This window comes from Podarcis pityusensis, assembly GCF_964106645.2.
Source record: "Podarcis pityusensis genome assembly, chromosome: 5".
Taxonomy (NCBI): domain Eukaryota; kingdom Metazoa; phylum Chordata; class Lepidosauria; order Squamata; family Lacertidae; genus Podarcis; species Podarcis pityusensis.
In genome coordinates this window covers 79,691,881-79,706,044 of record NC_138032.1, presented here as the reverse complement: position 1 = coordinate 79,706,044, position 14,164 = coordinate 79,691,881, and the positions used below count along the sequence as shown (strand labels likewise).

The 14,164-nt window shown below is 40.8% G+C and overlaps 1 long non-coding RNA gene across 1 annotated transcript; it reads right to left on the bottom strand.

Moving 5' to 3' along the window:
• Positions 1-2,712: 2,712 nt before the first annotated feature.
• Positions 2,713-6,901, bottom strand: LOC308476800. The gene is made up of 2 exons (XR_013986107.1): positions 6,581-6,901; positions 2,713-3,011 (listed from the first exon to the last, which is right to left on the bottom strand). It is a non-coding gene; the product is annotated as an uncharacterized lncRNA (long non-coding RNA).
• Between the last annotated feature and the right edge of the window lie 7,263 nt (positions 6,902-14,164).

The following is a 14,164-nucleotide window of genomic DNA, read 5'->3' as shown; positions in this document are numbered from 1 at the left end:
GGAACAAGGTGAGAATAGAGGTCACCCCACTGTCAACCTCTACTGCAAATTGTCCCTGCTGCATCCTCTCTCTCTTCTCAAAGCAACTGGAGATGGTGGGGCATCTCAAGGAAGGTTTGTGGAACCATCAGCTTCAGGTTTGGGTGTTGCTATGAGCGTGTATTGGTGCTGGGAAGTCCCCATGCTCCTTAGGGCCAATTAACTGTGCTGTGCATGCTCACAGCAGCACCCAGCTCTTAAATCTTGAGTTCTACATTCACTATGAGCCATATCTTTTCTCCCGAGAAGGTTTGAGATGGAGTGGGGGGCAGGGGGAGGCAGAGGAGTCTTGCATTCAGGGGGGCAAAATAGACCTGTTTTGATGTGGCTTGACCTTTGGCAGGATTGGGAACTGATTGTTAACAAAGCCAGACCCCATTAGGGGTGTCGGATCCATGAAATATGATGTCTGAGCACCATTCTTCCAAGCCCCATCCTTTCACCACAAGTTACATTTTCTAAGGGGATTAAAATGTAAGCCTAAAAATGAAGAAGTATGGGCTTATCTACTAATACCTTTTGCCCCATGCTTTCTAGAGACAGGTCTGTGCTTTTCTGGGCTGTGCCTGAGTACTTGCTGAATCGCAGCAAACAGAAATTTGGGTATTCCATGGATTTCCATTTGATCGGTAAGGAACGGGTTTTCATGGGGAAAGCAGCAGCGCCACCACCAAAAAGTGCTCAGACACAGACCTGGAAAGCTTCATTCTGTGCCTAGAAATGTGGAACAAATGATAGTGTAGATGAGCCCTGTGTGAACGTAACCAACATTTTCACCCAATGGCACAATATCTCTGAATATATCTGTTTTTCAGAACGTGAACGTTTTTGTTCTATTTTTTTTTTAATCTCCTTTGCTTTTGAAATTATGGCTAATGAAAAGGAATAACATGCTACTGATTTTTTAATAAAAAAATCTTATAGATATACTTGTCAGAGAGTTTTGATTGGTCATGGTTCTGCTTGCTCTGAACACAACTAGGTGCGACACCAAGCACTGGTTTGCTTCTGCAAATAGGAAGCCGTTCTCTAGCTCTGTCCTTGAAACATGTTCCCATGACATTAATCACATTGTGTGTTTCCCTGCCCACGCTCCCTGGAAGAGTGAGAGAGGGAAAACACACATTATGTCTTCCAGGAAGTAAACTCTAAAGGGAAAAGGGAACAAGTGAGTATGAGCTGGGGTTTTTTTTGGGGGGGGGGAGAGGGGTCAACATCCATTTTGTGTCCCAGGCAGTGACTCCTAGAGTGCACACCTTGCTGCAGCAGCATAAAGTTAAACCTAAATGCGGCATAACAGAAACATAGGAAGCTGCCTCATACTGAGCCAGTCGGCTGGTCCACTTAGCTCATTACTGCAGATATTAACTGGCAGCACCTCTCCTGTGTTTCAGGCCAGTCCTGCCTAGAGGTGCCAGGGCTTGGAATTTGAAACCGTGTGCAAATAAAACAGATGTCTCAACCTCTGATCTCTAGCCCTTCCCCATCAGAAGTTAAAACTAGAAGAGGCATAGGCAAACTCGGCCCTCCAGATGTTTTTGGACTACAACTCCCATTATCCCTAGCTAACAGGACCAGTGGTCAGGGGTGATGGGAATTGTAGTCTCAAAACATCTGGAGGGCTGAGTTTGCCCATGCCTGATCTAGAGTAATTACCCGTGTCTAAGGGTGTGCATGATGCTAACTGCATGACAACAATTAATGTGCACGTTTTTGTTATATAAATAGCTCTGCAAGGAAGCAGCCTTGGGACTATGAGGGATGAGGAATTTAATACTCTCAGACTGCACCATGGGTCTGACAGGGTGTGTGTGTGTGTGTTGTTTTTTTTAAAACCCACTGGGAGTGTCCCTTGACATGCAAATTGAAACTTTGAAGAGGTGTTTTTTGGTCAGGCTTCCTTGTGGCAGAGAGAGAAATTTTAACTTCTCCTCCCCAATCTATCCACTGCCAATGGTCCAGAGGCTGCTCAGGCTTCCCTCTGACTGCTATTTGCACACACACACACACACACACACACACACACAAAGTATATTAAGAAGGCCAGCTGCACTAGTCATTATTGTTGTTATTGGCCTTTATTGCCATAGGTTTAAATGATAAAATCATACAATCATACAAAGTTATTCAAATACATTAATAATCCAAACGCATACAATATATAAAAGACTAGATAGCCACCATTGAATAAATCAGGCAACTTTAGATTTAACTTTCAAGATCCCTGGAATCTACTGGAAGCTTGAAAACAGAGGAAAATTACAGCCAGTTACATGACTTATTACAGCATGAAGTGAGCAGCAGTTTACATGGTAACAATTATCTCAAGAAATGATGCCAACCTTTTGACACTTTATAAATGCAGAGTTGTTGTTTTCCTGAATTCAACCAGATGAGATGTTTGAAAAGAATAAGAATAAATTTGCAGGATACAAAGCAAATAATGTGTGTGTGTGTGTGTGTGTGTGTGTGTGTAGATTTCCATCGTAAAAGATTGCCTATGAAAGTCATGTTTACATTTTGCCCAGCAAAATTGAATAGGAAAGTGCTTAGCATTCATCACTAAAAGCAGTAAAGCTTAGGGCACAGGTCAAACATGGAGAAGATGGATTCTGAGCCTGGTCTGTTGCTTTGGATCACCACAACCAATAAAGAAGTTAAACACTGCAGAGCTCAAATATAACTTTCTTTACCTCTTTCTTTATCTGCCTGAAACACTGGGGGCAATCTAGATTGATATGCTGATGCCTGAGGGCTGCTTGACACCTACAGAGAACTCAATCTGTACAGCCTTCCTAGGAGTACACCATTTTGGTCTGCATGCAGCAGATCATGTGACAGAATGCACCTCAGCTTGTTGTTGTTGTAAAAATTTCATACTCAAATAAAAACTTCAAACGCTCACATCTCATCTTGGAATCTTGCTTGTAAAGAGATGCCTAACAGACTTTTTGGTCCTAAGGGAAATGATCCTGAGGAAAACAACAAGGCATTTTTATTAAAGAGGATTCTTGACTGCTGATTAGTTGTTGATACATCATGATGTCAACTATTCTGAAAGATCCAGGATTTCGTGCCAGCAAATTTGGTTGAAGCAGTAGGGTAGTCACAAGTGGGACTACTGTGTTTCAACATTTGATAGCTTAAAAGTTCCACATGATATGATAATACTATGCTGAGCCTAAATGAATGTCCACAAATATTCACTAAAATGTTCAGTCTCACAATTCAGATTTTGAATGTCAGGTGTCAAATTTGAGACTGAAACTCACTAAAAAAAAAAAAAAGTACGAAAGCTTTCCTCAAAATGTGAGTGATTTAGGTTGGTGACATCTCTTGCCTGATTTAGCAACCGTCACATATGAAATCTTATAAGCTGTCTAATACTAAATGCCACTGCATGCCAACTCTAGAATTCTGACAAGTCTGAAACACTGTTGCATGTTGCTGATAAAATATTATGCACTGCTAAATAAAGACAATTTCATATCAAGTATAACATACCATCCATCAAATAACGAATGTAAAATGTTAGCTATTAGAACCAACCATCATAGAATTGACTTGTCCATCTAGCCAATGTTCAGGTATCCATACAATCTCTGCCATAGAACCTACGCTTGTGCCATCACTCGCTAGCACATCTGAGCTTTAGCATCTTGGGCCCTCCTTGACTTCAAGCCTTGGTAATCATCTCTAGCATCAGCTTACCTTGCTGAGCAGCAGTGCCCCTTAAAATAATGGGCCAAGCTGCGAGAGCAATACTCCCTATTGCTTGTTTTATGGCTTTCCCACTGAACTATACATATTGTTCTGCTTTGTGCCATTGTAATTTCCTCTTTTACGGTCTTATTAAAGCAATTCTGTATAAACAGCAGGGCGACTGGGACTCTGCAGCTAGGTAATTTCTTCACTGCAGGGATGTGGTTGCATGTCAGCCCCTCCACATCCGGAAACTTTTTAACCTATCATTCATAACATCAAGCCCTCAGTTGCGCTCCCCACTTGCCATTGTCAGAAGGCTCCCTGCCTCACTGATTTCTTAGCTGCATAACTTTGACAGCCACACACACTTTTCTTCTTCGCTTGGTCCCTTCATTATACTGTTAAGTCGGTCTTTCTTTTTGTAGCACCCCTTGCTTTAACTCAGCAGTGGATTAATGCATGGAAGACATCCTTTCCTGAAAAATCAGCACGTGCTGTATTCAAATTTCCCAGGCTAAAAAAAAAAAGGAGAAAGTCAGTTCTTTACCTGCAGCACTTTCTCCTACATTTCTGCTCTGCTGTAGAAGACATCCAGCATTTGTTTCTATGTAGCCAGGCAGAGTTGGAGGAGAGTGAGGCTTTGTGTGGAGGAGATGCAGTGTCGGGAAAATAAATGTTAAAATAAGTTTAATGTTGCCTTCCTTCTCTCCATAAGACTGACAGACTTGACAGCAACATATGCCAATTTGCAACTGCCTTTCTCTGTTAAGTTGTCACCACATGGGGAACTTTTAGCTCCACAATTTGAATGCTCCAGAAACAGGGTTGCAATTTAAAATAAAAATGGCAGAGCTGACCCAAAATTGTGGGTGGAGAAAATGGGGGCAGGGAGAGAAATTTCAGATAAATTTCAGCCTATTTCTGCTTTCACCAAAGAGTTTTGAAGAGACCTTAAGTCTCTCCTAGATTACCTCATGTGCAAAGCCATTCTCCCTTTTCTCATATGTTTTCACAGGGAATGGCTATGTGTGAAAAGTTGTTCTGCTCTTAGTCACTCTTCATGAAAGTAAAAAAAAGCATTGAGAACTGTAAAGTTATGTTGGAATGGAGGAAAGAGACTGGGAGTGGATGATCCTTGTCCCCTACCCAGAAATTCAAGTCCTCCTCATAGACACCAGAAAAAGTATAAACCCCTAACACATGGGAGTTTAATAATGAAAGAAGGAAGTAAATGGAAACTGAAACCATATGTTGAAGTAAAAGAATATGTAAATGATTGGTTGCATTATTTTCAGATTAATGAAATGTTTAAAAAAGATGTATTAGAAAGAGGTTTTACCGACAAGGAATCAAAATATCAATTGGAAGTATTGAATAATGATGTAAAAATTTTGTCTAAAATGTATAAATTATTATTGGAATGGTATACAAAGGACGAGGAGGTTAAATCGGTTATGATCCATTGGGCCAAAGATTTTGGATATAATATACAATTTAAAGACTGGGTTAAATTGTGGAATGAAGGAATGAAATTTACTGTGTGTACTATAATAAAGGAAAATGTGATGAAAATGATATATAGATGGTATGTAACACCAGTAAAATTAGCAAAAATGTATAAAGTAAGTAATAAATGTTGGAAGTGTAAAGAAAAAGAAGGAACATTTTACCATATGTGGTGGGAGTGTAAAAAAGTGAAATGCTTTTGGGAAAGGATATATAATGAGTTAAAAAAGATGTTGAAATATACATTTGTTAAGAAACCAGAAGCATTTCTATTAGGAATAATAGGAAATGAAATTAATAAGAAAGAATGGAAGTTATTTTTATGCGCAGTAATGGCAGCAAGAATACTAATGGCCCAAAAATGGAAACAAGAAGAATTACCTACGACTGAAGAATGGAGAATGAAATTAATGGAATACGCAGAACTTGATAAATTAACAGGAAGGATCCGGAACCGACGAGACCAGAGATTCACTGAAGACTGGATTAAATTTACAGATTATATGAAAACTATATGTGATGACCAGATAACGTTTGTAAGCTTTCAGGAAGCTCTGTGAGAATGTATGGTAGAAATATTGTTTAAAAAATAAGGTAAATTAAGATATTATTGTAGTACAATATTAAATTAAGAAATGTGCAAGAAGTGATTAAGACGGAGAATTATCAGACATGTTGATGGAAGTAAAAAAAAAAAGATGTTGGTGATAAATTGGATGTTTTGTTTTGTATAGTTTTATACTGGAAAACTAATAAAAATATATATCAAAAAGAAAAAGTATAAACCCTCCAAAATTGAGGTTTAATAATTTTATTATTATTTTATTATTTTATTATTTTATTATTATTTTATTATTTGTACCCCACCCATCTCTCTGGGTTGCCCCAGTTTAAACCCAGAGAGCACACAACGCTACTTGGGAAACACTTCCAGATTTTCAAGAACCCATTCATGGAGATTTCCTCTTTCTGCTCGACTTGCTACAGATTATATGAACCATTGCTAAAAGGGAAGATGGTGCTTGTTCTTTTACAGATGCTCTGCCACAAGAGTAAAACACACAGAGAACCAGCAAAGAGCAGCAGGGTTCTTTCCCTAGAGTGCATTATGGAGGAGCTACAGAAATAAATGTGACTACTGAGATTTCCCCCCCAACAACATATACTATATAACATTGCTTTTTTTTTTTTTTACCAGTTCTCTTGATCTAGTCTCTTACTTCATGGTGACTGGCTGGTGGTGGAACTAGGTCACGGAAGGAGCTCAAGCTGCATTGAGATCACATACAAACATATGTTTGGAAATCTCTTAGGTGAACTTTCATATTACCTCAATGCAGGGATTTGAAGACTCTTGCAGATTTCATTCCGGAATGTATTTAAAAGTTTCTCAAGCACACAGGGATTTCCTTAAGTCTCTTAAGATATTCTACCTTCTTCTTTAATTACATTCACAAAGAAGCATTCCACTACTGCTCAGAGAGCATATTGCTCCCACTTCTCCAAGAGCTAAAGAGGAAGATGCTCATATATTCAGACAGCTATCTTTCTTCTGCAGCAGCAGCAGCAGTAGCACAATGGATCTCTTCCTTCTCATTTTCTTTACTGTTTCATTTTCCCTTGGCTATGAGATTTTGTGCCAGCCGGTCAGAAAGTCAAACAGGAAGCGTCATGAACTGTTGCCAAGCTCCCTGATGATGTCATAATGCTTTGTTCCAGGTTGCCAGGGGACCGGCAATGGATACAGTTGTGCTAAGAAAGTGTTCAAGATTGGCTTACCCTTAGCAACTGGGCAGCCAGTTTTCAGAAGAACAGGGTATTACGATTGATGGTGTCAAAGGCCTTAGTCAGGTCAATGAACGCCATATACAGGGGTTGGCTTTGCTCTCTGCATTTTTCTTGAAGCTGTCCACTGTCACCCTAGAAGTTTTAAACCATTTTGGGATGCAGGAAGGGTCACCTCAGATATTGTAAACCCTCACCGTGATCACTTCCCACCCAGAAACCTATGTCCCCACTGTGGAAGGACGTGTGGATCCAGAATTGGCCTCCACAGTCACTTACAGACTCACGTTTAAAACCATGTTTATGGAAGACAATCTTACTCCACTATGAGAGATCACCAAAGTAGAAGATGATCCTTAGCACGCTCCTTGTCAAGTTATGGAAGCAGAAACCCAGAACGAGAGGTAAAAAAGGTAAAATAAAAATGCAAATGCAGCTTCTAGATTTCAGCTAGTTTATAATAATCAGGAAGATCACGGTGCAATTGCAGATTACAAAAAACAAAACAAAAACCAGAACAAATATTTTAAATGGCAATATTCCTTGATAGCCTTGTCATTTCTATGCTTTGTCGTCCCCCCTTTTCTTTGTATCCTAGACTCTTCTTTTCTCCGTTCTAATGTCCCCTGGCCTTTTATATTCATAATATAATTTGCTCCCCTTCAAAAATTCTTCGTGAATATTGATTTCATGTATTCTCCAGATGTTCTTCCAATACTTCCCATATGCCAGATTATTCATCATCCTATGAAAGTTGAATACAACTGGGATTGTGAAATGGGGGAGGGGGATTTTCAGTCCAGCTCAAGTGTTAGCCAATGAAAACCCACTATCTATAAGTTCTGATCAAATTCTGTTAATTCAAGCCAAACGGGGTTGACATGGCGGGGATCGGGACCAAGTCCTGAAGTTCATAGTATCTTTCATATATTTTCAATCAGTACATGAACATGTTGGCTTTTATAATAATGAAGACAACAAATCCTGTGCATCTCAGATATCTGAAACTTTTCATTATCTGCATTTATCTATCCTCTCTTACCAAAAAAAGAGGACCCAATAGATGCCCCTATTAATGTAACCATTTGATGATGCAAATTCATATTGCTGACCACTCTGTCTATCCATAATTGATGAATCAGTAAAGTATTATGCTGGTTTTTATTGGACTTCCAAGGATTTTATAGTGTAATGAATTGTATTGGGGTTTTCAAGGTATACGTCGCCTCGGGTGTCTTTGGGATAGAAACAGACCATAAATCCTATACATAATAAATAAATCTGCAGAAAACTCACCCAGTAAGATTTGACAGCTTATTCACATTGGATGAGCTCCAAGCAAGTCAAACTCAGAGGAGAAGAATGAAGTTACTTCAATACATGATTTCAAAGGGTCTACACCGTGACTAACATTGATTACCACCAATGGCATCTTGAATGAATGCATAGTGAGATGTGATTTCAGAATACCAGTTTATGTTGCACCATAATGCAGTGATGGGTAGGCCTGGCACAAGTCCTAATGTAACCTGCAGGATTGCTTTTCCCCAACCATGCCCATCTGTCCCACACCTGGTGTCATACGTGACATCAGGTGCAGGGAAAGTGGAGATGCAGTTGCCTTAAAGTATGCTCCTGACTGCATTGTCAAGGGAAGCTTGCTGTCACCACCAATCAGCTGATGTGCTTGATGCCTGTTGGATTGGCTACGGAAATATGTTCCCCATGGGCCATTTCATTGTACAGCCAATACCTGCAGAAATCAGACTTGAAGTCCCTGCCTATAATTTAATAGGCAGCAACTTCAAGGCTCAACTGATCAGCAGTGCTTCAGTGCATCACATACAGCTCTTTGCAAGCCCCGCTCTGAAATCCTAATGACCAAGTGGATAGCTCAGTTGGTTGCAGGTTCGATCCCCATATGGGACAGCTGCATATTCCTGCATTGCAGGGGCTTGGACTGGATGATCCTCAAGGTCCCTTCTGACTCTACAATCTATGATACTTTGATTGTGTGATGCCCTTATGATGTCAAGTGATTTACAGGTGGGCGACCCTGTCATCCTGTCAAATTGGCCTATGAGTGATAGGGGAGATAAAAATCTGGCTTGCCAACCAGATCCAGTTTCCTACCCCTTCCCCAACGCATTTCAAACAAGCGCTATAGAAACAATGTCATAACATAGCAAAACAATAACCCAGTAACAATTTCACAATAACGTAGCAAAGCAACAGCAAACATAACATACGAAAAAAGAAACAGATTTCCGTACTATCAATATAGCCAGATTACAGAAAAAACGGGAAGCATCCAATAGCAAAAATAACAAGAGGGCTTCACAGTTTCACCTCAGTGCTAGAAGCCCCCCTGTGGGGGCTCACAGTCCCTCTCCTGCAGCCACTTGCGAGGCAGCTCCCAAGGGCAAGGGGAACTCAATAGCTTAAAGGTCAGGATGCTGCCAGGAGCTCCCTTCCTCAGAGCATGACACTGAGGGGTAAAGATGGTCCGAAATAGCAGCAGTGGTCGGAGGAGGGGGAAGGGAAGGGAGGAAAAGCTAATGAGGGCAGAGGAAGAGGAAAAGGAAGGGGGACAAAGAAGGAAGGGAGCAAGCAGCTGTCTCAGGTCACATTCTGCTTCCCAGGCATAGAGCCATAGTATCAGCCAAAACTGATAGAAGGAATAATCATTCCTCACTCTCACTTTAGAATTGGGAATAGTGATTAGAGTCAGACATAGATAGATTGTTGTAGATCCCTGTCTCTCTCTGTGTATATAAATTATAAAATTGTGACCCTGATGTAATCTACATAGCTTGCTTAGCGTTTTCTTTCGGGGTTTGTGGTTGATGAAGCAAGAAAGGAAAGCTAGAACTATCCGAAGCTAGACCGTTTTGAAATTACAGTTACATATGCTTACACAGACACGAAGAATGCAGTTCAGAAAATGCTCCCGTCTGTAGAACAGTATTTATCTTTTCTATGTGCAGCAGACGTCTTGGTCAGATTTTTATTCTGTCTTCATCACTCAACATCAGCGTGCTGCGTTAAGTGAGCCTGTCTTCATTTTTGAGTACTTTCTGCCTCCCTGGGTCGAGGAGCTTTTAGTATGCTGACTGAGCTTCCATCAGAAATCTGAGCAGGTTAATATGTGACACCGATATCTCTGCCACTCTGGGGTGTTTAGAAAATGGGTCTAGGTTCAGTAGGCTGTAAAGCAAAAAGAAATTGTCAGAAAAACAAAGAAAGCAGAAATCTTCTGCTGCAGGGGGCAGCTTCACATTCTTGGAGCTGAGTTAAATTCCAGGGAATTTAAAGTCTTCCATGGATAAGTCTGCATTCCAGCCTCCACATGAAAGCTGCCTTAGGGATCATGCACACTTCCATTTGTGCAGCATTTTTAGGAAAAGGTCTGGGATTTCCAGATCCAAGTGGGGGATTTTTTTTTTTTTTTTTTTTTGTCCCTGAGGTTTTCCCAAGGGAAAAATTTATTTAACCAACATATCAGACAAGGGACAAAAAACAACAACAACAAAACACTTAGACACAGACCTGGGGCAGATCTGCACTCATGGTTTTTAACGTTAAGGAAGCATTAAAGAATGGTTTTGATAACCATATGGCCACATGACGTCCTACTTGGAACGTTCATAATGTGTTATTAAAATGTGACACCAGAGAGTGATGGAGAGCAACCAGCAGTAGGGAGACAGTGTTTGGATGGAGGTAACAAACACTTTATTTTACAGGTACGCCCTGTGATGTATCTAATATCATTCTAATGATGTTAAGCAGGCCAGTGTAGATCCAGCCCTGGAAATCTTGGACCCGTGCCTGGAGAATGTGGCCCCAAGGAAAGTGTGGATGAGAGCCCTCAGTTTAAAAACATGTTCTTGCGGCACTCTTTACCATGTGGTGAGCTGCTTCTGGGTTGCAGCTTGGACAGCCTTCTGCACTAGAAATGGCTTCTGTCATGGCCAGCCTGCAGAGTGGGACCATTGCATATAAACAGTTATAGGATAACCACTGTTATATACGTCAATTTAAAGCTAAGTGGAGTTAGCCCTTCTTTCAGGCAAAGGCTTGCTGGAGAAGGGAAACTCCTGGGGTGCAGGGTGAGAATAGGATGAAAGGTCTAGTCATATGTTTCATGCAGTTTCCCTCCTTCTTTGCAGGACTGGCAGTATCCTAATCTGGGGTTCTTGCTTGGGTTCTTTGATGGCTGGTGGACACATCAAAGCCTGATTTCCAGCACCCCTCCCCCTTGGCATTTGGAATTACTACTCACAGGGTGAGGGATTCTGACAGTCTTTACACCTTCATCAATACCCCCCACCTCCCTGAACATTAAACAGGGGCTTGAACAATTTCCGTGCGATGATGTCATTCCACATGCCAAACTAGTAGTGATCACTTACCATGAAGAGATCCCTGTCACTTGCAGCCCGTTGCAGGAATGGTAAGGTGGCAACCAGCACAAAACCCTCACCGTGCCATTGTTGGAGTGGCATGCAAAGGATGTACAAGTTAAATCTGTGATGATAGATTGGGCAAGAGATGTTTGACATAACATAATGTTTGAAGACTGGGAAAGGTTGTGGAGGAAAGGGGTCAAGTTCACTGTATGTACGGTGTTAAAGAAAAATGTTATGAAAATGATGTGTAGGTGGTACTTAACCCCTGTAAAACTAGCAAAGATTTACCACAAGAGTGGTAATCTATGTTAGAAATGTTTCTTAAAAGAAGGTACCTTTTACCATATGTGGTGGACATGTCCCAAGGTGAAAGACTTCTGGGAAAAGATTTATAATGAATTGAAAAAAATGTTGAAATATACATTTATTAAGAAACCAGAAGCCTTTCTACTTGGAATAACAGGTCTGGAATTGCCCAAGAAAGATGTCAGATTGTTTATGTATGCCAAAACTGCAGCTAGAATTTTGTTGGCCAAAAATTGGAAATTACAAGAAGTACCAACAGTGGAAGAATGGCAGATGAAGATGCCGGACTTTTGGGAGCTAGCTGACCTGACTGGAAGAGTCCGCGACCAGAAGGAGCAGGCGTCCCAAGAGGAATGGAATAAATTTAAAGACTATTTAGCTAAATATGCTAAGATAACTTAAATAGAATTACTTGCGAGCATCAGATTGGCCTAGGATTTAAATAAGTGATGTTGTAGAATATTATGGTTAAAAAAATGAAAAGAGAGAAATATATTAATTGACTAAGTAAATTTTATGTGAAAATAGTTTTGGAAAACTGCTACAATGAATTGTTTGTTATAAATTTGGAAAATTAATAAAAATTTTTTGAAAAAAACACACACAAAACCCTCACCGTGCCATTCTAGACATTCTTTACAAGGCCCTCACCCCAGGACGCACTAGGCCTGTCTCTCAGCTGGTCTATGGAATCCAGACTTCCATTTGTTGTCCTCGAAATAACTTGCTGCTGCCACTTAGTGGTTTACAGAGAGCAGCGGAACTCTCCTTCTATTTACTTGTCGCCATAATTCTAAAGCGCCACATGCAGTGACATCTCTAATCTAGACTCCCCCAGAACACATACATAAATCTGAACATCAGCACATCGATTGATTTATGGAAAACAACACTCAGAACAAATAGTCATTTAAAAAATAATAAATAGTTTTGCTTTCCCAACCTAGCATGCCTGACTCCCTTCTTACACAGCTAACAGAATGCTCAGCCTTTTCCCTATGCCCTCATTCTCTCTGTGTGTGCCATTTGCTTCCCCCCTCTCTGCCAGTTGCTTTTCTCAACTGATCCACCACTCATTCTGACTCCACCCATCACCCCATCACACCTGTCAATCATTTTTATACTCATTCTTCTCTTACACTCGCTTTCTCTGTTGCCACACTCATGTCCGAAACTGAGTTTTCACATCCTCCATGGTGAGATGCACAGGCTGTGTCAACAGGTGTGAATTTATATCTCACAAGGATTTCTTTTAGATGAAACAGAGTACTGCAGACATAGGATGCACAAGTCGTTTGTAGTTCCTATTCCCATCTTGCGACTCTGCCATGCCCAAAGCTGCTTTGCACCTCAACCAAAAGCAAGTGAATAAGCAAATTCAGAATTATTATTATCAGTACTTTTTTTCTTTTAAAAAAATGTTTGGGGTACTCTCATTTTGACTCAATAAAATCACCATTTTATACTTCAAATCAGGAAAAATAAATACAGTAAATGGACAAAAGTACAAAGATTCATAAAATGTTTAGGGGTATGTGTACCCCTGTGTCTCTCCAGAAAAAAGCACATTATTGCATGTTGAAGTCCCCAAGCCACCCCAATAACTCACACATCACACATAATTTTTGTTTAAGGTTTTTGGCATAATTTTGGCCACAACTTTATTTAAATACATAACTGTGAGTGGTTGCTTAGGCATTGGTTCTGACTATCTGTCCTTGCCCCAGGGACAGATCTGATTTCTGGATTCCAGCGGAAGCCAGTCAGGGAAAACAATATTGGGGAGAAATGAAGCTGGGCACCAGACTCTCACCTCTCCCCGTATTCTCCCAGAGGCTTGTGCGCCCCAAGCCCGATGCCAGGGACTTGGATTAAAGCATGGCAAGCCCCTGGATTCCTTTAACAGAATTCCCTTGCAACACCAGCATTGGAGGGGTAGGCACTAACCCCTCCACCAACCAAATTTTTAACCAATGCCTAACCACAAACCTTACAAGTTGTGACGATTTGCTATGCAAAAAACCGAATGGCTCCAGCCAATCAGCCAAATGAACAAAATTCCTACCAGGCCCCTGCCTCAAAAGCAGGTGACCCCATGACAGGCATAGCAAGGTCAAGCGCAAAATCCCCAGTTCAGGGAGGGTGGGTGGGTGATCCGGTGCAAGCAGCAAAAGAGAAAGCCCAAAGTAGTGCCCAATATTTAAAACCTTTGAGCCCAACCCACAAACTGGCAACATCAAAATCTCCCCAGAAACACAAGTACCCAATCACAGCTTGTGGCCATCCAAACAGATCCGCCCAGCAACAGTGGGGTGGCCTGCTAGACCCCACCGCAACATGTGCTCTCTATTAAGGAGAACACACATTATTATTATTATTATTATTATTATTATTATTATATTTCTCAGGTG